The sequence below is a fragment of the Ictidomys tridecemlineatus genome, chromosome 1 (genome assembly GCF_052094955.1).
Source record: "Ictidomys tridecemlineatus isolate mIctTri1 chromosome 1, mIctTri1.hap1, whole genome shotgun sequence".
Classification (NCBI taxonomy): domain Eukaryota; kingdom Metazoa; phylum Chordata; class Mammalia; order Rodentia; family Sciuridae; genus Ictidomys; species Ictidomys tridecemlineatus.
Genome location: NC_135477.1, coordinates 118,537,543 through 118,562,269, shown reverse-complemented (window position 1 = coordinate 118,562,269; position 24,727 = coordinate 118,537,543). Strand labels below are relative to the sequence as shown.

The 24,727-nt window shown below is 39.2% G+C and overlaps 1 protein-coding gene across 1 annotated transcript in view; it reads left to right on the top strand.

The window, feature by feature from the left end:
* Positions 1–8,773: 8,773 nt before the first annotated feature.
* The window catches only part of Fam13b (family with sequence similarity 13 member B), a 105,948-nt gene continuing 89,994 nt past the window's right edge, over positions 8,774–24,727 (top strand). The window contains exons 1-2 of the mRNA XM_078045636.1: positions 8,774–8,926; positions 18,735–18,858. The gene's annotated coding sequence lies outside the window, so the exon portion shown is untranslated. The remainder of the gene's footprint in view (positions 8,927–18,734; positions 18,859–24,727) is intronic.

Sequence of the window (24,727 nt, the reverse complement as noted above, 5' to 3'; positions counted from 1 at the left end):
ATCACAAGTTTAAGGCCAGCCTGGGCAATTCAGTGAGACCCTGTCTTAAAATAACATTTTTAAAAAGGGCTAGGGATGTAGCTCAGTGGCAGAGCACTTATCTCGCATGTGCAAAAGCCTAATACTGTCGAAGTTTCATGGAAATTGATTTCTCACCTAGAATTTTATTCTGAGTCAAACCACCAATAAGATGTGAGGATACAATATGAATATTTCAGATATGTAATTTTATTTTGTTTCATCCTCAGCGGGGAGTTATTGGGGATTGAACCCAGGAGTGCTTTACCACTGAGCTACATCCCTAGCCCTATTTATTTTTTGAGGCAGGGTGACAGGGTCTCACTAAGTTGTTCAGGGCCTCACTAAATTGCTAATGCTGGATTTAAACTTGTGATCCTCCTACCTCAGCCTCTCAAATAGTGGGATTACAGGTGTGTGCCAGAGTACCTAGCTAGATATGCAGCTTTCTGTTGTTCTTGTTTTTTTTTTTTCTTCTATCAGGGTTGAACTCAAGGACACTCAACCCCTGAGCCACATTCCCAGCCCTATTTTGTATTTTATTTAGAGACAGGGTCTCACTGAGTTGCTTAGCTCCTCGCTTTTGCTGAGGCTGGCTTTGAACTCATGATCCTCCTAGCTCAGTTTCCTAAACTGCAGGGATTACAGGCGTGCGCCACCACACCTGGTAGATATTCAGTTTTTATTTATTTTTCTTGTTGCTTATTCTGCACTATTTCTTAAGAAGCAACTAGACAGGAGATCAGAAAGACTGAACTCTGAGGAGCAGCTGAGCAGTCTGCAATGGGAGGCTTTAGGGCCTGGGGAAGAAGGTGTTTCTTGTTTAAATCACATAGTGTTTACGGGTATGTCAATAGTTAGTAAAATTACAAAGAAAAATAAGAAATGGTGATTATAAAAGTTTTAGGTTACATCTAAAAAAAGAGGTAGGTGCTATAACAGGAGGAGGAGCTTCTGAGATGCTGGCAAGGTTTTGTTTTGTGACCTGAGGTTTTTTGTTTTCTAAACATGGTGGCACATACCTGTAATCCCAGCTACTTGGAGGTTGAGTTAGGAGGATTACAGTTTGAGGCCAGCCTGGACAATTTAGCAAGACCCTGTCTTCAATAAAATTAAAGGGTTGGGGGCTGGGGATGTGGCTCAAGCGGTAGCGCGCTGGCCTGGCATGCGTGCGGCCCGGGGTTCGATCCTCAGTACCACATACAAACAAAGATGTTGTGTCTGCCGAGAACTGAAAAATAAATATTAAAAAAAAATTCTCTCTCTCTCTCTCTCTCTCTCTCTCTCTCTCTCTCTCTCTCTCTCTCCCTCTCCTCTTTCTTAAAAAAAAAAAAATTAAAGGGTTGGGGATTGTGACTCAGTAGTAGAGCTCTTATCTAGCATGTGTGAGGTCTTGGGTTCAATTCCCAGTACTGGAAGATTTAAAGAAAGAAATTTAAAAAAAGCAGAAGGGTGTGTTTGTCTTATAACAATTTGTAATTCTTCTCTCTCTAAATATATGCGTATACATGTTTTCTATGTCTGTTATATTTTAAAATATATTATTTCAGAAATATTAAAATAGAGGCTGGGATGTAACTCAATGGTAAAGTGCTTGCCTAATATGTGTGAGTCCCTGAGTTTAATCCCTAGTGCTGCAAAAATAAATAAACACACACATACATATATGAAAATAAATAATAAATGGAGGGCTGGGGCTGTAGCTCAGTGGTAAAGCACTTGCCTCACATGTGTGAGGCACTGGGTTCGATCCTCAGCACCACATAAAAATAAAGATTCTGTGTGTTCATCTACAACTAAAAAATATAAATAAATAAATAAATAGTTAGATAGATAGATAGAATGGAAAGTCCTTAACATAGTGCCTGACTTGGTCCATAGAACATGTTCAATAAGTGTTATTTGAAGCCAGTTATGGTAGTTCATGCCTATAATCTCAGTGTCTTAGGAGGCTGAGGCAGGAGGATTGAAATTTTAAAGCCAGATTCAGCAATCTAGCGAGATTGTAAGCAATCTAGTGAGAACCTGTCTTAAAAAAAAAAAAAGGTAGGGAGATGTGGCTCAATGGTTAAGAACCCCTGGGTTCAATCCCTGGTACCAAAAAAAAAAAAAAAAAAGTATTAGTTGAATATGATCTTTCTTCTTTTCCTTCTTCTCTCTCTCCCCTGCCTGACCTTGACCCATCCACTACCATTCATTCCTGAACAATTGCTGTCTACTCTTGATTTCTACACAGGCCTTTAACAGTGTGAAATGTGTTCAAAAAGGAGGAGAGTTAATGCTTGGCTCCAGCTCCAGCTCTGACTTTGACTACTGGTATGTCTTGGTCAAATAATTCCCCTTGTCAGGCGTCTATTTTTCTCGACTGAAAAACCGGTGTGCAGGGTGTGATGGTGCATGCCTGTAATCCCAGAGACTTGAGAGGCTAAGGCAGGAGGATCACAAGTTTGAGGCCAGTCTTAGAAGTTTAGCAAGGTCCTAAGCAACTTAGTGAGACCTTATCTCAAAATTAAAAATAAAAAAGGGTTGGGGGTGTGTCTCAATCCATAGTACCAAATAACAATGACAACAACAAAAACAAACAAAGAAAACAGTGTGCTGGGACTAGATCATCCCTGAAATCCCTTCCAGCTCTGACAGTCTGTGATTCTAATATCCTGAAAAAGTGGTGAGAGAAAGTAGTAAGGGTAATGGGTCATGTGAGTGTTGAGTCAGGCATACCTGGGTTTGGATTCCAGTGCTACCACTCGCTAATAGCTTTCTGTCACTGGGACAAAATATCTGAGAAAACAACCTTAGTTAAGAGGAAAGATTTATTTTAGCTCATAGTTTCTGAGGTTTCAGTCCATTGTCAACTGATTCCAAGGCAGAAGCAACATGGTGAAAGGACATGACAGAGAGGTTGGGGAAGGAGCCAGGGACAAGAAATACCTTTCCAACTGGGCATAGTGGTGCACACGTGTAAGCCCAGTGACTTGGGAGGTTGAGGCAGGAAGATTGCAAGTTCAAATCTAGTCTTAGAATTTAATAAGAATAAAAATTAAAAAGAGCTGAACATATAGTTCAGTGGCAAATCCACAAAAAAAAAGGAAAGAAAAAAATACCTTTCCAAGACATGCCTCCCCATAAGCCCCACTTCTTACAGTGTATACCACCCTTCAATAATGCCCAAATTATTAACCCATGAATAAATTGATAATCCAGTGATGAGGCCAGAGCTCTTGTGATCATCACTTCCCAAGAGCCCCACCTCTGAATACTACTGCAATGGAGACCAAGCCTTCAATGTAAGAGTCTTTGGGGTACATTCTGGATCCAAACCAATAACTAGTTACATGAATTTTAAAAATTATTTGACTGTCCTCATGTCATTGGAAAAGGGTTCAAGGAGGTGTCCCAGAAGGGAGAAGGGGAGCTCAATTCAGCCCCGGCACGGTGTGTTTGGTTTTTATATGGGGGATTGAACCAAGGGGCACTTTACCACTGAGTTATTTCCACTGCCCTCTTAATTTTATTTTATTATTATTATTATTATTATTATTATTATTTTTAACATTTATTTATTTTTTCTTAGTTCTTGGCGGACACAACATCTTTGTTGGTATGTGGTGCTGCTGAGGATCGAACCCGGGCCGCACGCATGCTAGGCGAGCGCGCTACCGCTTGAGCCACATCCCCAGCCCCCATTATTATTATTTTTTTTTAAAGAGAGAGTGAGAGAGGGGAGAGAGAGAGAGAATTTTTAATATTTATTTTTTAGTTCTCGGCGGACACAACATCTTTGTTGGTATGTGGTGCTGAGGATCGAACCCGGGCCGCACGTATGCCAGGCAAGCGCGCTACCGCTTGAGCCACATCCCCAGCCCTTAATTTTATTTTTAATTAATTTATTTATTTATTGGTACTAGGGTTTGAACCCAAGGGCTCTTAACTATTGAGACACATCTTCAGCCCTTTTTATTTATTTATTTATTTATTTATTTATTTTAAAGAGAGAGAGAGAGATTTTTTTTTTTTTTTAATATTTATTTCTTTTTAGTTCTTGGCGGACACAACATCTTTGTTGGTATGTGGTGCTGAGGATCGAACCCGGGCCGCACGCATGCCAGGCGAGCAGGTTACCGCTTGAGCCACATCCCCAGCCCCCTTTTTATTTTTTATTTTGAGACAGGGTCTTGCTAAACTGCTTAGGGCCTCGCTAAATTGCTAAGGCTGACTTTGAACTTGAAATTCTCCTGTGGAATTACAGGTGTGCACCACCATGCCTGTCTAAGTCTCTGTTCTTGGCAGAGTTAATTTATAAGTTTGTAAGTCTTGCCTGGAGTAGTTCAGCCAATGGAGACTCATCCTGATGAGGTAATGCTTTCAGCCAATGCTTCATTGGTTGCTTTTCTCATGGCTTGGTGTTCTGCAGAGGCTGGGAAGTGATGTGGACTAGTTTTAAGGATAATGGGAACTTTTTTCTCTTTTCCCTCCACTGAATTTTCTGGTAGCAGGGCTGTAGAGGGAGCTGCTGAACACAGTTGGTGCTGGCAGAAGTGATTGAAGCCACATGGAAAAATTTTCAGGTTTCCTCTTCTTAGAAGTCCTGCAACTTGAGCTAGCTGTTTAATTGGGCTGGGAGGGTGTCTGTTCTGGCCTTTCAGCTTTCTGGGTTCTCAGCAATAAGAACATGATTGAGATGAAGTCAACCCTAAACCCTGAAGCTCCCAGAGAAAAGCCTGCCAGTCCTTGTATGAATACATCCCATAATGCTTGTCATTAAGTTTTAACCTTGGCCCTGGAGCAGTAGCACTGATGGTAATTCAGGCTGATTGCCTCAACATCTTCCTCACAAAGCTTGAAGGGTGATGACTAAAGGATCTAGGTCTCCTGTCCATCTGTCTTTTCTCTCTATTACTTTTCACTTTGCCCACCTCCATTCTGGAAAATTGCATGGTCTGCACTCTAGTGGCAGGTGAAGCCCCCTTTTGTGGCATGGGGGACCAAATCCAGGACCTCAAGTATGCCAGGTAAGTGCTTGCCACTGAGTTACACCCCAACCCAGGTAAGGTCTTTTGATAAGGAAAACAACTGTTTGCCCATGTCTCTGAAAACACTTGGGAAGCCAGCTTGCAGTGGCCTATGCCTGTAATCTCAGCAACTCCAAAAGGCTGAGGCAGAATCCCAAAGAAACCAAAGGCCAAATGTTTTCTCTGATAAGTAGATGCTGATCTATAATGACAGGGGCATGGGATGAGTGGAGGAACTTTGGAATGGGCAAAGAGGAGGGAGGGGAGGGGAGGAGGAAAGGGGATAGGAAAGATGGTGGAATAAGATGGACATCATTACCTTAAGTACATGTATGATTCCACGAATGGTGTAACCCTACTTCATATACAACCAGAGAAGTGAAAAATTGTTCTGTATTTATGTACAACGAATCAAAGAGCATTCTACTGTCATGTATAACTGATTAGAACAAATAAATAAATTAATGTTTTTAAAAAGGCTGAGGCAGAAGAATGATGAATTCCAGGCCAGCCTCAGCAATTTAGCAAGACTCTCAGCAACTTAGTGAGAATTTATCTCAAAAAGGAAAAAAAAAAAAAGGCAGAGATGTAGCTCACTAGTAGAACACCCCTGAGTTCAATCCCTAGTACCTAAAAACAAAACACACACACACAAAAAAAATAAACAAAAAAGCTTGGAGGGTTCTCTGCCCCGCTTTTACACAAAGATCTGTACAAAACTTCCAGGGAAAGAGGGAAGGAATATCAGCTTCTAGGCTGTGTGCAAACAGAGAAACTTGAGACTGGAAGGATAAAGTCATTGTGGGTGAGGCTGGATGGGGGATAGTCAGAAAGTGCTTATCTCTGACAACCAGGCATATGTACATTTTTTTCTTTATTTATTTTTTTGATTTTGGGGATCAAACCCAGGGCCTTGCACATGCTAAGCTTGTGTTCTACAACTGAGCTACACTCTCATCCCAGGCTAATTTTTTTTTTTCTTTTGGTACCAGGGATTGAACACAGGGGCACTCAACCATTGAGTCACATCCCCAGCCCTATTTTTCTTTTCTTTTTTCTTTTTTGTATTTTATTTAGAGACAGGTTATTACTGAGTTGCTTAGTGCCTCACCATTGCTGAGGCTAGCTTTGAACTTGTGATCCTCCTGTTTTAGCCTCTTGAGCTGCTGAGATTTCGGGCATGCACCACCCTGCCTGGCTCCCAGGCTAATTTTTGCCTGTAATTCATGCTTATTGGGGCTGGGGATGTGGCTCAAGCAGTAGCTCGCTTGCCTGGCATGCGTGCGGCCCGGGATCGATCCTCAGCACCACATACAAACAAAGATGTTGTGTCCGCCGAAAACTGAAAAGTAAATATTAAAATTCTCTCTCTCTCCCTCTCTTTCTCTCACTCTCTCTTTAAAAAAAAATTCATGCTTATTGACAGACACAAAGAAGCAAGACAGCATGCTCATTTTCTTTTTACTTGTGGTGGAGGCAAGAAAACGACACTAGCGAGTTTGTGGACCCGTAAGAGCCACAGAAATGCTCTGTCAGCAACCCCATCATTAGTGCCAAGGACCAAATGGGCTGAAGTTGAACAGGTCATGGGCAAGTTTAACAGCCATTTAAAAACCTTTGCTAGCTAGTGGTGCATGCCTATAATCCCAGCGGCTCAGTTGGCTAAGACTGGAAGATCAAAAGTTCAGAACCAGCCTCAGCAATTTAGTTAGGCAGCTTAGTGAGATCCCATGTCAAAAATTGAAAAAAAAAAAAAAAGGGGGGGGGGGTGGTGGTGCCTGGAATGTAGCTCAGTGGTAAAGTGTTCCTGGGATTCAATCCTCAATACTAAAATAAATAAATAAATTAAATAACAGTAAAATTAGAAGCCTTTGCTATCTGTGGAGCCATTCATTGGATGGGTGAGTCAGATAACTCTTTTTTCCAATTGGCCAAGGCTGATGGCATCTTCTCAAAGAACTCTTACAGGAGAGATAAACAGCTAGGAGAGCGAGTGAGAGAGTGAGCATACTTATTGCAGAGTATGGGTACTATGAAGTAGTTATTTTTTCTGGGATAATTTATAAAGAAGCAATACACACAAACTCTACAACCACCTGGGGGGAAATGAGTAGGTAAAAACTTCTAAAAGAATTGAAGCAAGATAGAATCTGAAAGTTGAAAGTGACAGCATTCCCAAGGTGCATGAACTACTTGGGTAGCTCTCTGGAGCAGGTGGTCAAACTGACTTGTGCATCAGTCCTGCCTTTCACAGCTGAGCTTCACAGAAGGAGATTCTGGGAGATGAAGAGAATGAAATTTTATTCCATCTTGCTGTGTAATCTTGGGAAAGTGGCTCTTTTCTGTGACCCAGTTTAACTGTCTTGAAATAGGAGAATCTTCCTAAATTCATAGGTGATTTTATAAGGAAAGTCTCACACTGTTTAAAAGATTGGAATGTTTGAAAGTTTTAAGATTCTGTTAAATTGTTGAAGCATTCTGAAACTGACCCCACCCAGTCCTCCTCCCAAGGGATAAAGGTCTTTTCTGCATCCTGGTCTTGCTCCTCCCCTCTTACCCCCATTCACAGAGATCTGGCCCTCCCTAGATTAGATTTATTTTAGAGAAACAATGAAAGACCAGGAAGAAAAGGAATAATGAAAAAAAAAAAATAGGAGGCTCCAGGTTGAATTTGCAATCTTAATATGCATTACTGGCTGAATCAGATAATACATTTGTAAAAGTGCTTTGAAAGCTGTTAGCATGGTAATGAATGAATAGTAATGAATCACTCCTCCAAAGAACAGGAGCCATATTTTACTCATTGTAGGACATCCAGTGCCCAGCCCAAAGCCTTACTCCCTCCTCCCCCATATGAGATTGAACCTAAGGATGCTTAACCACTGAGACACATCCCAGACCTTTTTTTTATTTTTTATTTTTTTTGTACTTGTAGATGGACAGAATGCCTTTATTTTATTTGTTTATTTTTATGTGGTGCTGAGGATCGAACCCAGTGCCCCATGCATGCTAGGCAAGCACTCTTCCACTGAGCTACAGCCTCAGCCCCCCAGACCTTTTTTATATTTTATTTTGAGATAGGGTCTCACTAAATTGCTGAGGCTGTCCTCCTGTCTCAACCTCCAGATCCACTGGGATTAGAGGTGTGCGTCACCGAGATCGGCTGAAAATTTTTAATTATACTGAAATTTTGAAAGAATAGTTTAATGAACCTCCCTGTATTCATTACTCAGTTTCAAACTATTATCAGTTAATTACGTAGGTGTTGAATATTTCCAGAAGGGAGTTTGGCAGTTTTTTTAGACATAAATTTCCCATCTTCCTTTTCTTTGGAATATCATAATGAATATGAACAATAAGAACATAGAATCACATTTCCTGTATTTCACTTTAGATTACTGAGGTTTGGGGGGAAAAGCACAAAAAGATGATATTCTTAGGAACACCTTTTCATTATAGGCTATTTAATAAAAGAATTATAAAATAATCTTTTTTTATTTCATAGAAAGCAGAAGCTCAGGCTTAACTATAAACTTGTTATTCATGCCTGTGATTAAAAACCTTGGTTCTTAAAAATAATCACATGGCAAGTGGGTGTTGGGAGACAAATGGAAACCTAGGGCTTACTCATCAGGCTATATGCCCTCTGCTTTGACTATGATAGGGATGGAATGGGGCCAAGGTCTCCATGTTTCTTAGTGTTTCCATTTTATTTATCTTCGACCCTTGTCCTGAAGGCTGGTTCTTTATCTCTAAGGACACAGATAATAGGCAGCCAAGTTTGCCTGAACAGCCTTTTGCGCAGCTTTCAACCTTGTTGCCCAGGAAGAACAGGGTGGCACAAAGGCCACCAGTGGTGTGGATTGCATGGGCACCTAACAGGACTGAGTGTTGGGGTAAGTCACTTCCCTGTGGGATTTCTCACTTGGGTAAAATGAGTTTTTTTGGTATGGTAGAGAAAGTGCAGCTTTTTAGAGTAAAATTGACTAGAGTTTGAATTTCATATCTCTATGTTTCTCAGATTTCTCATCTGCAAAATAGATTGTTTTAAGAAGTGATTTATTTTAGCCAGGCACGGTGGTGCACGCCTGAAATCCCAGCAGCTCTGGAGGCTGAGTCTGGAGGTTCACTGTTCAAAGCCAACCTCAGTAATGGCGAGTTTGCTAAGCAACTCAGTGAGACACTGTCTCTAAATAAAATACATAAAAGGGCTGGGAATGTGGCTCAGTGGTCCAGTACCCCTGAGTTCAATCCCCAGTACCACTCCCCCCGCCAAAAAAAGAAGTGATTTATTTTAAGCCAAGTGTGTGCACACCTCTAATCTAGCAACTCAGGAAGCAAGATAATCTCAAGCAAAACCCTTTCTCAAAATAAAATATGAAAAGGACTGGGGATGTAGCTCAATTGTTAAGTGCCCTTGAGTTTAATCCCCCACTACCAAAAAAAAAAAAAAAGTAATTTATTCTAAAATGCCCAATGGTACATGGCACATAGCCAACTGATTAATATGTAATAGCAAAATGAGGAAATTGAAAGCAGAAAAATAGGAAACAAAGATGGACAAATAATTCACTGAATAGTGGTACAAGTGATGGGGACACAAGATACTTTTTTTGTTTTTCTAGTTGTCAATAGACCTTTAATTAACTAATTAATTAATTTATGTGGCTGGGGCTGTAGCTCAGTGGTAGAATGCTTGCCTAGCATATGGGAGGCACTGGTTTGATTTTCAGCACCACATAAAATAAACAAATTTAAAAAAATTAATTATATGTGGTGCTGAGAATTGAACCCAGTGCCTTCATGTGCCAGGCAAGTGCTCTACCACTGAGCTACAACCCCAGCCCTAACACATGACTTGATCTCATTTTTTTTTTTTAAAGAGAGAGTGAGAGAGGAGAGAGAGGAGAGAGAGAGAGAGAATTTTTTAATATTTATTTGTTTTTAGTTCTCGGCGGACACAACATCTTTGTTGGTACGTGGTGCTGAGGATCGAACCCGGGCCGCACGCATGCCAGACGAGCGCGCTACCGCTTGAGCCACATCCCCAGCCCCTTGATCTCATTTGTAATTAGGGAATAGCAAGTTAAATAATGTGTACTATTGTTTTAATCATATTGGTTAAAAAAAGTATATTATATATGTACATCTGCATACACACACATAATATACATTGTTGGTAAAAGTTTAAGCAAATTTTATTTTTTTAAATTTATTTATTTTTGGTCCTGGGGACTGAACCCAGAGACACTTTACCACTGAGCTATATCCCCAACTCTTTTTATTTTTTCTTTTGAGACAGGGTCTCTCTCTTTTGCTCAGGGCATTCCTAAATTGCTGAGGCTGGCCTTGAACTCATGATCCTACCTGCCTTAGCCTCTCAAGTTTCTGGGATTACAGGAATGCACCCCTGCACTCAGCTACAAGGTTTACTTCTGAAGAGAAGGAGTAAGATTAAGGGCTGAAAAGAAATTTTTACTTTTTATTTTGTTCATTTTTGTGATGCTAGGGATTGAACCCAGGGTCTCATATGTGCTAAGCAAGTGCTCTACCGTTGAGCACTATTATATTCCCAGCCTTCCCAGCCTATTTTTTATTTTTGTAATTTTTGTTTGTTTGTTTGTGTTTTTGTGGTGCTGGGGATTGAACCCAAGGCCCTGGGCATGGGGGGCAAGCACTCTACCAACTAAGCTATATCCCCAGCCCTGTCATTTTATTTTTAATTTTTTTAAGTTGTAGATGGATACAATCTTTATATATATATATTTATTTATTTTTTTAATGTGGTGCTGAGGATCGAACCCAGTGCCTCATGTGTGTGAGGCAGACATTCTACCACTGAGCTACAACCCCAGCCCCCTATCATTTTTTATTATCCTAAATTCTTTGGATTTTCTCAGTGACTATTATTATTGTTATTTTTGATGTCTACATCTGGGAATTAATATGTATTAATATGTATTAATAATTAATATGTATTTTGTATTTGAAAAATTGGTGGTGGTGTGGATTAGACTATCTCTAAGGCCCTTTGTAATTACTTTCCTAGATCTGACTTCATAAATACATAAGGCACAGTAGTTCTGGGGTCAAGAAGGCTAGGAAGAACTTGCACTTAAGAAGGAAAACTTGTATTTCATGGTGTGGGGCTTTGATTGTTGGGCCACTAACTGGGAAATGCTTTTTTTCCCCCCCTCACATATGGGGAATTGAACCCAGGGCCCTGAACATGCTTGGCAAGCAATCTACCACTGAGTTATAACCCCAGCCCTCCAAGTAGCCTCTTTTAAAGATGCAGGACTGCTTGGTAGTGGGAGAAAATGGGTTTCAGTAGTCTTCTGTCCCATCCAAAGTTTCTGGGCCTCTTTAGAAGAGGCAAAACAATATCAGAATTGCAGTGTCTCAGAATCTGAGATCTTCAGGCAGCCTCAAAACCTTCCAGATTCTTCTGTCTGCCTCTTTGTTTCTTTGCAGGTCAGTGTATCAGATTTTATCAGACATTCCAGGTTCCTATTAATGAAATTTTTCTTTAGGTCTTAGGAAGCTTTCTTGGGTTATAGATGTCCACAAACTCTTCTACGGTTTGCACATTTAGCTCCCACCTCTGTTGACAATATCTGGCTTAGAAAAGAGACAAAACCTCTTATTGAAAATAGGAATAGGGGATCAAAGAAGGGAAATTCTGTTTTCCTGCTCATGAGAAACTTGCTCAGACTATGAAAAGAAATTTCATGGAGTTTTAGGTTCGCTCTAATACACTTCAGAATTCCTTGATTTTTAGATTGGGGGACTGATAGGAAAAAATCCCCACATACCATCTGCTTGAGAAATAGAATATTACAAACTCTCTGAGGGTCTCATGTGGGTTGGTGCCTGTGGTGCAGTCTGGACAATGTACAAAGGGGCCTTATTGAGTGGAGGGGAATATAGCTTCTGGAGAATGGGGGCTTCCCTTGGGTACAAAGTCACCGTCCGCTGCTAGGCTGTAGGTCCCTAATCCTGTGCCCACATATCTAATTTATCTGTCCAGAGAATAATTCTTTTCTTGGTTCACCAACAGGCCAATTATTGGCTAGTGGAGAGCCCTGTGTGGTGGGGGGTCACACCTATGTGTTCTATATCTTCTATTAAAAGTAACAATTTTGGATTAACTATTTTTTTTTCTTGATTACCTGCCTTCTTTTGCCCCTTGCCATTTGGCTTTGTATTCATTACTGCTATAAGAAATTATCACAAACTTAGTAGCTTAAAATAACACAACTTATATGTGGGAGCAGGGAGTCTATGGGGAATCTTTACACCTTCTGCTCAATTTTGCTGTGAACCTAAAACGGCTCTAAAGTCTATTGATTGATTGATTGATTGATCGATTTAGTAGTATTGGGGATTGAAACCAGGCTCTTGAGCATATGACTAGGCAAGGGCTCTGCCACTGAGCTATAAACCCAGCCACTTTTAATTATTTTTATTTTTTATTTTAAAACAGGATCTCATCAAGTTGCCCAGGCTACCTTTGAACTTTCAATCCTTCTGCATCAACCTCCTTAGTAGCTGGGATTATAGGAGTGAACCACTGCATCAGGCCTCAAGTCTATTAAAAAAAAAAAAAAAAAAAAAAGACACTAGGGAGGCCAGGCATGGAGGCACCTTTGACCAGAACAATTCAAGAGGCTGAGGGGGAGGATGGCAAGTTAGTGGCCAGTCTCAGCAATTTAACAAGGTCTTAAGCAACTTAGCAAGAGCATGTCAAAAAGAAAAAGAAAGAAAAAAGGCATTAGGTGCTAGCATTAGAGGAACCTGGGAACTCTGTACTATTTTTGCAATTTTCCTATAAACCTAAAATTATTCCAAAACAATTTTTAAAGAGTGAGAAAGGGAGGGAGGGAGAGAGAGAGAGAGAGAGAGAGAATTTTAATATTTATTTTTTAGTTTTCGGAGGACACAGCATCTTTGTTTGTATGTGGTGCGGAGGATCGAACCTGGGCCGCACGCATGCCAGGCGAGCGCGCTACCGCTTGAGCCACATCCCCAGCCCAAAACAATTTTTAAAAAAAGCAAATTTATTATCTTAAATTTTTATAGGTCAGAGGTCTGACCTGAATCTCACTGGGCTGAAATCCAGTCTTTAGGGTGAAATGCAGGGGCCCTCTTGGGGAGAATCTCATTCCTTACCTCCCTAACCTCTAGAGCCTCTCCCCATTACTTGGCTCATTGCTTCCTCCCATTCTGAAAATCAGTAATAATGAATTGAGTTAGTATCACATCCAATCCCTTTCTTTTACCTTCCTCTTTCATTTATAAAGATCCTTGTGATTACAATGGGCCTACCAGGATAATCCAAGATAATCTCCCCATCTTTGGGTCCGTTGATTAGCACCTTTAATCCTGTCTGTAACTTTAACTCCTTTTTATTATGTTACCCAACATGATTCAGAATAGAATGTGGACATCACATTCTCTAGACATCATCATGCTGCTTACCATAGCCATCACTGTGTACTCCTTTGCCACATGCTTGTTTTGCCTACTTCCTAAAAAATATTGCACTTTCATTTCTTTCCTACAAATTACTCACTTCCTCTTTGTCAAGCCTAGAATGTTTTCTGAGCAAGTAAAGAAAAATGATCCAGAGGCTGGGGATAAGCTCAGTTAGTAGAGTGCTTGCCTGGAATGCACAAAGAGAGAAGGAGGAGGGGGAGGGAAGGGGGAGGGGGAGAAGAAGAAATAATACTCAGAGGCTGAGTTGTGGCTCAGTGGTAGAGCACTTGCCTAACATGTGTGAGGCACTGGGCTTGATCCTCAGTACTACATAAAAATAAATAAATAAAACAAAGGTATTGTGTCAATCTACAACTAAAAAAAAATAATTAAAAGAAATACCCTTATTTTGATACAGTAACTGTGTATCAATATCATCATTATATGTATGTATTCTCTGTACATTAAACTCTTGGCATTTACTCAGCAATTAAGCAAAATGGTGCTTCAGCATAAAAAGTAAAAAGGGCTGTAGCTTAGTGGTAGAGTGCCCTAAGTGCAACCCCCAGTACTTCAAAAAATAAAAAATAAATAAAATTGCAAAATGAACACATATACGAAGGACCAGTAAATTAAAATGTGCAATATAAAAAGAATTCTATTAGCAAATATCTGTGTAACCACTAACCAATTAGAGAGGAAGAACATTGACAACACCTCTTCCCCAAAGTTCCCCTGTGGCCCTTGTCCAACACATATTTCCTTTCTCTTACAGGGAAACTGCTGTTCTCTTATAGTAATCAATCACTTGCTTGCCTCTTTTCTTTCCTTTTTTCTCTTCTCTTCTTTTCTCTTCTCTTTCTTTTATTTTTAGTAGTGGGGACTGAACCCAGGGATGTTTTATGTTACCACTGAAATATCCTCAACCCTTTTTATTTGAGAATGTTGCACTAACTTGGTTAGGGCCTTATTAAGTTGCTGAGGCTGGCCTAGAATTTGTGATCTTTCTGCTTCAGCTTCCTGAGTCGTGGATTATAGGCCTGTACCATTGCACCCAGCTTCATAAGTATATTTACTTGATTGCAATTACTCATATATTTGCATTTATTTCTGCTATCTAATGTTTTATTATTTGTCCTGCTTTTGAATTTTATTTTTTATTAAGATTCCCCCATTCAATTTTATCCCCTCTAATAAATTAGAAGTTATACATAGTATTTCATTGATTTTAAAAATTTGTTATTTATTTTTTTTATAGGACTGAGGATTGAATCCAGGGACACTATACCACTGAGATACAGTTGAGGCCTTTTTTTTTTTTTTTTTTTTTTTGAGAGAGAGAGGGGGAGAGAGAGAGAGAGAGAGAGAGAGAGAGAATTTTTTAATATTTATTTTTCAGTTCTTGGCGGACACAACATCTTTGTTTGTATGTGGTGCTGAGGATCGAACCCGGGCCGCATGCATGCCAGGCGAGAGTGCTACCACTTGAGCCACATCCCCAGACCAGTTCCAGCCCTTTTTAATTTTAATTTTGAGACAGAGTCTTGCTAAATTGCTGAGATTGGCCTTGAACTTGTGTTCCTCCTGCCTCTGCCTCCCAAGCTGAAGTGCCACCTTCCTTGGTTGCTTCATTTATTTTAGTGATTACCTGGATATTTTAACATTTACATATAACACTCAACAAATTATAAGTTTAAATTATTTAGCTTCCTCTTAAACAATACAAGGTCTTATAATTCTTTTACTTCATTCACCTTCTCACAATAAGTGTCCAATACATTTTAGACATTATTGTCATTATTTTGGATATTCTATGTTTAAGATTTCTAACATGTTTACCATTTTCTTTTTTCTTTTTACTCCTTGCATTTTGGATCCTCCCCTGGAATTATTTCATTTTTTTCCAGATGCATATCTTTTGATGTTTTCTTTCTTTTTTTAATATTTATTTTTTAGTTGTAGTTGGTTGGACACAATACTTTTATTTTATTTATTTTTATGTGGTGCTGAGGATCAAACCCAGGGCCTCGCACGTGCTTGGCAAGTACTCTATCGCTGAGGTACAACCCCAATCCTTGATGTTTTCTTTAATGAACATATATTGGTAGTAAATTCTCTTTTTAAAAAATTGGAATTTTGCCAGGTACAGTGGTGCATACCTATAATCCCAGCTATTCAGGAGTCTTGGCAAGAGGACTGCATTTTGAGGCCAGCCTTAGCAAAAGCCTATCTCAAAAGAAAAAATAAAAAGGGCTGGGGATGTGGCTCAGTGGTTAAGTGCCCCTGGGTTCAACCTCCAGTACCAAAAAATAAATAATAAAAAAATTTGAATTTTATCTGATTTTTCAAATCTTACATTGTATATCTTACAGTGTTTTTATTTTACTCTCCTCCTAAAAGGTGGTTTCACTGAGGATAAAATTCAGGGTTGATGGTAATTTTTTTCTTAACATTTTGAAGATAAATTCCAATCTCTTTTGGCTTCCACTGTTACTGTTGAAAAGTCTGCTGTTAGCCTAGTTATCATTTCTTTCAAGGTTAATCTGTGTTTTCTTGCTGCCTAATTTTAAATCTCCTTTTTCTCTGGTGTCCTGTACTTTCACTATGCGCACATATCCCTTTATATTTTTCAGCATGACAATTTTCACCTTCCAATATTGAGGATACTTGTCATTAATTCTGGAAAATGTTCAGCCACTATTTCTTAAAATATCACCTTTCCTCTATTCCATTATCTCCTCTTTGAATTCTTAACTAGATGCTTGTTGAATACTTGCAGTCATTATAGGTATTATTCTGAAGTTATTTCCCTGTGTTTTTTTATGATACTTTATCACTAAAATTTATTTTAGGTTATATTCCTTAGAACCTTACCTGTAGGAATTCCAGAGAGAATTTATATTGGTTTATACAAGATGCCTGGGGGAACTGATTTTTAGCTCAGGGGTATCTGGGTCACACAGGTAGTGTGAAATTCTAACCCCTTATATTATACTTCTTATACACTTTTGTAGGAATTCTCAGAGATTTTTGTTGTTTGTTTTTCCTTTTTATCAATTTCATCCTGTTGAGGTGAAGACACTCAGGTATCCTTACCTTTTCCCAATACAGGTCAGTTTTCTTTTCCCCTTTTGTTCTTCTACTGAGGATATAAACCTTCAGGGTTCCCAGTGTTGGGAAAGTTCCCAACTTGAAATATGGCCAAAATGCCAAGGACCCACAGAATAGAGATCCCTTATTCTACTTAGAAGAGGTCACAGAAAGCTTTCCAGATAAAGTGACATGTAAGTTGAATTTAGTTTACTTATTTATTTGATACTGGGGGACTGATCCTAGGAGTACTTTACCCCTGAGCCATATCCCCAGCGCTTTTTATTTTTTATTGAGGCAGGGTCTCTCTAAGTTGCTTTAGGGCCTCACTAAGTTGCTGAGGTTGGCCTCCTGTCTCAGCCTCCTGAGTTACTGAGATTACAGGTGTGTGCCACCGCACCCAGCTGAATTTAGGTTAGTGAACAATAAGTGATAGTCTGTCATGCCATAGCATAACAACACTGCATTCGCCACAAGGTAGAAAGAATGTCATGAGGGCTACGAGTCAAACACAATGTTCATTGCTGTGTCTCCAGCAGTTCCTGGCACAAATGAGGTGCTCAATCAATAATTTTAGTATATGAATAAAAATATGAAAGTGTTTCTAGGTAAAGGAAACAATACATATAAAGGAAACAAAAGCTGGGCAATATGGGGCTTATGCCTATAATCCAGTTTATTTGGGATGCTGAGGTAGAAACATTACAAGTTCAAGGTCTGCCTGAGAAACTTAGTAAGACACTGTCTTAAAAATTTTTAAAAGGGCTAGAAATGCAGCTCAGTGGTAGAGTGCCGCTGGGTTCAATATCCAATACCACATGCAAAAAAAGAAAAAAAAGTGAGCAAGAAGAAACAAGTAGCATGACCTTACTAAAAAGTAACACATTTGGTTTAATTATTTGCTTTTTTTTTGGTACCAGGGATTGAAGGCAGTGTGTGTGTGTGTGTGTGTGTGTGTGTGTGTGTGTGTGTGTTGGAGGGCGGGGGGTACCACTGAGCAACAACCCTTTTTATTTTTTATTTTGAGACAAGGTCTCACTAGGTTGCTTACAGACTCACAGAGTCTGGCTTTGAACCTGCAATCCTTCTGCCTCAGCCTTCCAAACTGCTGGGATTACACATATGAGCCATCATGCTCGGCACCATTTATTTCTCCAATGAGTGGTTTTACAGTGTAAGCCTTGATGCTTCATAGCTTCTCTGCTAATGAGTTTGGGGATTGGAAAAATATTAGATGCTTCTGCAAATAATTATACTCTTGTCATTGGTGGAAAAGAACAGTCAGGTATAAATGTTTGGCTAAACTATGATTGTAGTTGGATTGCAATCTGCAAACATTTGGGCTATCAGTTTTCTATAGAAGTTGTAGTCCCAAAGAAGTGAGGAAGGAAACCTGGTAGTCACATGATAGGAAGGTCCAAAGGCCTAAGGCCTCTGAAGAAGAGAAAAGGTAGGGTATGCAGAATGGCAAACCATCCTGGCTGGATTTCTGATTAAGAGAGCAGCAGAAGGTACATGGTTTTGTGAAGTTCATAATCTCACTGAAACTCTGGGCATTTTTTTCTTTTATCTACATGAACACAGGGAAAGGGAAGCTAAAAAAGAAATATCTGTTCTTTTTTGTGTATTTATTTATTTATAACAATAAAAGTTCTGATAGTGGAAAAAGTATCTAGCTGATTTATCAAGAAAACCAAATTACTCTTATAGCTAAGGATTACATTGCCTTACATTTTTGTCATATACTGAATTCCAAGTTGTCAGGCCAAAAATGTGGACTTGGCAAAGATGGGAGTTATTGTCAATTATTCCAGTTCTCCAAACTGGATATAACTGGCACCAGGGGATATGGGAGTGAATACAGAAGCTAAAATTCACATTATGTTAACTTTGGTCCAATTCCACAAGCATTCTATTCTAAAGATACATAAGATTAAATTTTTTTTTTCAGGGCAGAGTTCATGATTATATTCCCTAGCACAATGCCTGGCCCATAATTGTTGCTCAAGAAATATGTGTTGAATAAATAAATGACACAAACGTTACTTTGGGTTGCTAAGAACAGAACAGTATTTGCCATTATTTGGATGTTGGCGTGGGATTTGTACACTCTGGAACAGTTTCTTCTCTTTGCAGCTAGTAATATTTTTTCTGTGTATGAAGAACACACATTCTTGCACATTGGTACAATGGTCCTGGGCAAAGTGGCACAGTCAGATTTCCAGTGCATTCCTCAGAAGAGCCAGCGATACTACTAATGGTGAGTTGCTTTTTCTTTATCAGAAGATTTTAGTTTTGATGTATTAGGTCTTTTTTTTTGTTGTTGTTACAGTAGAGATGAGTACTTTAAGAAAGAGAAAATTGACTAGTTACTTAATTGAATTTTATAGCATTCTACTGCTTAGCGAGAATCAGGGTAATTCCAACCTCCTCTCCTTATGCAGTAATCTCCCCTGTCCCCATTCCTGCACACAAAACAGCATGTATTTCCCCATTGTTATTGACATCCAAGTCTTATTTTATAAATAGGCAGTGTAAACTTGCTTGAAATTAGAGAAGTGTGTTTGTATTTATTGTAACTTACAAGGTTCAGAAGACCTTAAAAATGGCACCAAGAGTTTAGGAGGTCCTTAGTGGTTCTTGAAGTTCACTTAAAAATAAATTTCCAAGGGGCTGGGAGTATAACTCCGTGGTAGAATCATGTTTAGGATGAACAAGGCCCTGAGTTCTAACCTAGCACCAAACAAATTAACAAATATTTGACAATCTCTGCCTCATCCCTAGCAATAAAATTTTAGATACAGAAGCAAAACATTTCCAGAGACTTATCTTTAGGCTTCTGAAAGCTTAGCAGTGGAGAGTGAAAGAATTGTAACATAAAGTTTATGAAACACTTTTTTCCATGCGATTATTAGTTTTTCATATTTTACCAATGGGGACCCTAAGGTACAATTAGGTTGTTACCTGAGTAGAGTCACAAGGTTCAAAACAGGTCGAGAACTCAAGTGCAATTTTTCTTATTCCAAATTCAAATTCGTAAGTACTAAATTATTTCTATTTTATATATTTATTTATTTTTTGGTACTGGGGATTGAAACCAGGGGTACTTTACCACTGAGTTACATTCCCAGACCTTTTTATTTTTATTTTGGCAGGGTCTTGCTAAGTTGCTTGGTTCCTGGAAATTGCAATGCTCCTGCCTCATCCTCCCAAGTGCTGATGTTGTAGATGTGTGCCCATCTCTTATTTTACTTTTTTTTTTTTAGCTGTTGATGAACCTTTATTTTATTCATTTATTTATATTTGGTGGTGCTGATAATCAAACCCAGTGCCTCACACATGCTAGGCAAGCACTCTACCATTGAGCTACAACCTCAACCCCTATTTTACTTTTTAAGTGATAAAATGGTTAGGGAATAGAAAATATGTTTTTGACTCTTGCTGGCTGCTGTATCTATAATTTCTTGTTAACGTTATATTAAAAAAAATATAACAGCAGTCTTGACTGAACAAATGTTAATCCATATCCTTGGAATCAAGCTCAGTAAAGGTAAGGAAAGTTTCCTTATTGAAAGTACAAGAGATGGGCTCTACATCCTGCTACATCTGGGAAGAATTGAATTCAATAAAAAGAATGTAAAGGAAGTGGGGAGTGGTTTATAAATTATACATTCCTATAATCCTAGTGATTCTGGAGGCTGAGACCAGCTCCCTAGGCAATTTAACAAAACCGGTCTCAAAAAAAAAAAAAGAAAAAGCAGATATAGCTCGGTGGCAAAGCACCCCTAGGTTCAAGCTTTAATTCCCAGTACAAAATAAAAAAAGATTGGGGGGAGGAGGGAGAGAGAAAGAAAGGATGTAAAGGAGGGGGAAAAGTCCATTTGTATTCTCTGTGAATAATGAGTGAACACTTTTTTTTTTTTTTTTTTTGTACTGGGGGTTAAATTCAGGGGAACTTTACCACTGAGCCACATCCCCAATCCTTTTATTTATTTATTTAAACAGGGTCTCAACTAAGTTGCTTAGGGCCTCACAAAAGTTGCTGAGGCCGGCCTCAAACTTGCAATCCTCCTGCCCAAGCCTTCCACTTTTTTATTTTTTGAGACAGGGTCTTACTAAGATTCTGAGGTTGGCATTGAAGATCATTGTGATCTTCCTGCCTGAGGCTCTTGAGTCACTGGGATAACAGGTCTGCACCACTGTGCCTGGAAATGAGGGACTAAGTTATAAACTAACTAAAGAAACAGAGTATTACTCCTTGACTTCAAGTCTCATTTCAGTGACACTGGCAATCCTGGGGAGGCAGATATGCTGAGCTCCTCCCTGGCATCCAGGAGATGGTCTGGATTCCTTCTACAGTGATTTGACTCATGACCTTTCTTCTGAGAGACAAAGTCTGTTCAGAGGAATTTGGTAGAATGCTCACATTCTCAGACTTCAAGTCATCTTGTAAATAAACAACTAACAAAACCCCATCTTAAGCAATTTCCCTGACCTGGTCTAACACAGAGGAATCGTTAGAAATAGACTGGTGCCAGGCATGATGGCGCACACCTGTAATCCCAGTGGTTTGGGAGGCTGAGATAGGAAGAATCACAAGTTCAATGCCAGCCTCAGCAATTTTTCTAGACCCTGAGCAACTTAGAGTCTAGAAATAAAAGAGTAAAAAGGGGCTGAGGATGTGACTCAGTGGCTAAATGCCCCCCATTCTTCAATCCTGGATACAAAAAAAAAAAAATCAAGTAAATAAATAAATGAACACAGATGCTGTATACCAGTCACTTCTTATCCCAGCATACAGGTATCTGAAATACTGTGTTTGACCCTAATAACATATTAAAATGTGGATCTCTATACCTACAGGTAAAACATTTGCAGGAAAAGATTTTGAGATAGGAGGGCACAGTGGCTTGGAAGGCTGAGGCAGGAGGATCACAAGTTTGAGGTCAGCCTCAGCAATTTAGCAAGGCACTAAGCAACTCAGTGAGACCCTGTCTCTAAATTAAATACAAAAAAGGGCTAGGATGTGGCTCAGTGGTTAAGTGTCCCTGAATTTAATCCCCAGGACCCCCCCCAAAAAATTGATATAGTCTTAGCAACTGCAAAGTTTATAAATTCTATTTATTACAAGGTGTGAATTGAGCTGGGTGTGGTGATGCACACCTGTAATTCCAGCTACTTGAGAGGCTGAGGCAGGAACATCTCAGATTCAAGGTCAATCTGGGCAACTTTGCAAGACCTGTCTTAAAATAAAAAGTAAAAAGGGCTAGAGATGTTGCTTAGTGTGAATGTTGAATACCATGTGTGAGGGACCTGGGTTCAATCCCCAGTACTGGGAAAAAAATGTTAAGGGGTTGGGGTTGGGGCCCAGTGTAGAGTGCTCGCCTAGCATGTTCAAGGCTCTGCACCAGAGAAGAATAAATAAATAAAATAAAGGTAAAAAAATAAATAAATCAGAAGTTATATTTTTACTAGATAATATTTTTTTGTTGTTGTTTTGGAGGAAGTTCTGTGCAATGTAGAATGCTTAATATCGTCCTTACTAGTTACCACAGCCACTTCTCCAGTTTTGACAAGCAACAATTAAAACAAATGAAAGAGAATACAAAAAGAAAGGGAGACAGATCTTAGTGGATCAGCAATGCTTTCTTAAGCAGTGGAGGGGCACATTTTTGAGAGGGAGTTTTATAGGGTTTATCAGGGCCAGATCATGGGAGAAGTTGTTTTGATAGGCTTACTTCCAGCTGGGCAGGGGATTTTGGCAGATAAGGGAGATTGTGACAGGTCAGATTTCTGAGCTCCCCTTTTTCCTAAGGGTTCAGGGAAATTTACATTTGTAAAACTCCATTTCCTTCATTCCAGACTCTCAAAGGGGTATAATGAGTTGGGGCAACATCATCATATCTGGCTACTACCTGGTGTGAAGGGACATCCTGGGAAATCTTTCTAGAATCTGAAGGAGAAGCACAGCTTTCACATGTTTTTGGGTGGTGGCTCTGGAGATGGTGGAGACATGTTCTGTTAGAAACCTCTAGAAAGGATTAATGAAACATGGAAGAAGGGAGAAAAAATAAGATAATCAGGAGAATGGAGGTCATCATGGGCCAAATCCAGGTCAGGAGTCCTCCCCACAATCCAGGGGAGGAGGAGATGGTTGCTGGGTTAGCAGCTTATTGCTTTAGTTCCTTGTTCTTTACTTTCTCATCTTATCTCTTACTATTATTGATTTATTAACATAGAAGCAACATTCTTCTCTGAGGAAGAGGCAGAAGCCACCTAGTTCTGCCGTAAGGAAATCTAGGACCCGATGATTTTGCAGGATGACAGACGCCAGAGAATCCATTTGATTTTATAAAGTCAGTGCTGAATTGGCAACCTGCTGGACATCTTAATAAACTGTACTGATGATTTTTATAGTGGTGAATAGAGGTTTCTAATCCCACTGCTCCTGTTACAATCCCAGTGGATATGTCTTGCCCTGTGAGTAAGGGAATAAACTGAAGGGCTCTCTTGTATCTGGTGTGCACTTTTATTGGGAAAGGCAAACTTTGGTTGTTAGGTAAAACATCAATTTGAGGAGTAAGAAAGACTCAGGTACAGAAGCCAGTCCAATTTTTTGGCAGGCAGTGGTAAATATGAGCCGTGAAAAGGAAAAAAAGCCTCAAAATTTGGGGAAAGGGGGAACCAGGGCTGTGGGGCTGACACAAGTGTACATCTTAAGTTCCATTAAAGATCTTTTGGGTTTTCTTTTAAATGCCCAAGTATGGTTGCACTTTGGTTATAATTTTTTTTTTTTTTTTTTTTTTTTTTTTGCTACTTGTTTAAGACAAAGCTGGTCAGGGGCTGAGGATGTGGCTCAAGCAGTAGCGCGCTCGCCCGGCATGCTTGCGGCCTGGGTTCGATCCTCAGCACCACATACCAACAAAGATGTTGTGTCCGCCGAGAACTAAAAAAAATAAATATTAAAAATTCTCTCTATCTCTCTCAAAAAAAAAAAAAAAAAAAAAGCTGGTCAAATTGACCTTGTTCTTATCTTTGTTAAGTGTTAGCTGAGTTCTCTCAGGGGGTTACTCTTGGGAACTTGAGAGAAGCCTCTAATGCCATCTGCCAGGATGGGTCAGAGTCTCCTTGACCATATGAATTCTCTTTGAAACATCAAGGACATCTCCCTCTCCAGTGACTCTCCTCTTTGTAGCATGTGCACTGGTCAGCTTTCTGTTTTCCAGGTTCTGATTGGTCCCCCTGAGTGGGAGGTTATATGGCCAAGAGTCGAAAAGCCCTTAGAGAAGTTCCATAATTCCCTGGGTCTGACCTGGCCTCAGAGGGTAAGAGCCAAATACTGGCTCCCCCCACCCTTGGCCCTTTATTTTCTTAACTTTAGTCTCTAAGCTTTAGTTTTGAATATCCAGCAAGCCAGCTTCACCAGTTTAAAGAAATAGTACTGGGTTTTTACCTTTAATGTCTATAACTTCATAGTTATTTTCCCTCTTCTATTTAATTGAGGTCAGTATTAGTACTGGAAGTCAGCCTTACATCTTGTCTGTCCTATAAATGATGGCCTATTATCTCAAATTAACTCAGGTTGTTATATTCGAAGTTGTACTTTTGTAAGGCACTAATAGATAATAGTTATAAATTTTTGAAAGAAAATACAAACTGAAATTAACAAAAGTAAAAGCATATTAAGTTTATATAGTAGCTATGAATCAAGAAACATAATTTTTATAATCCCAAATCTTTACTTCAAACTTTAGTTTGAAGAATACTAGCTTGGTAAAATGGTCTTAGAAGACATGAAAACATAAAGGAAAATTCAGAATCTGTAGTATAGAGTAATAGTCTAAAATAACAGTTTTTGTTTAAGCAGAGTTGTAGAAACTCTAATTTCTTTAAGACTAGTTTCTTTAATTAATAAAACTTAACAGACACAAGAAATTATCTTGATAGATAAGAGCAGAATAATGTTTTAAGAAATCTTGGTTACTTCAACCTATAGAGGATTAAACTTTGGTTTATGTCAGTACATTAATATTTGACCTTAGGAAAAAGTCTTAAAAAACTTTATAAACTGATTGTTAAATCAGTTATATATATAACTAATTTGGTTACACTTTAGTTCAAACTTTTTG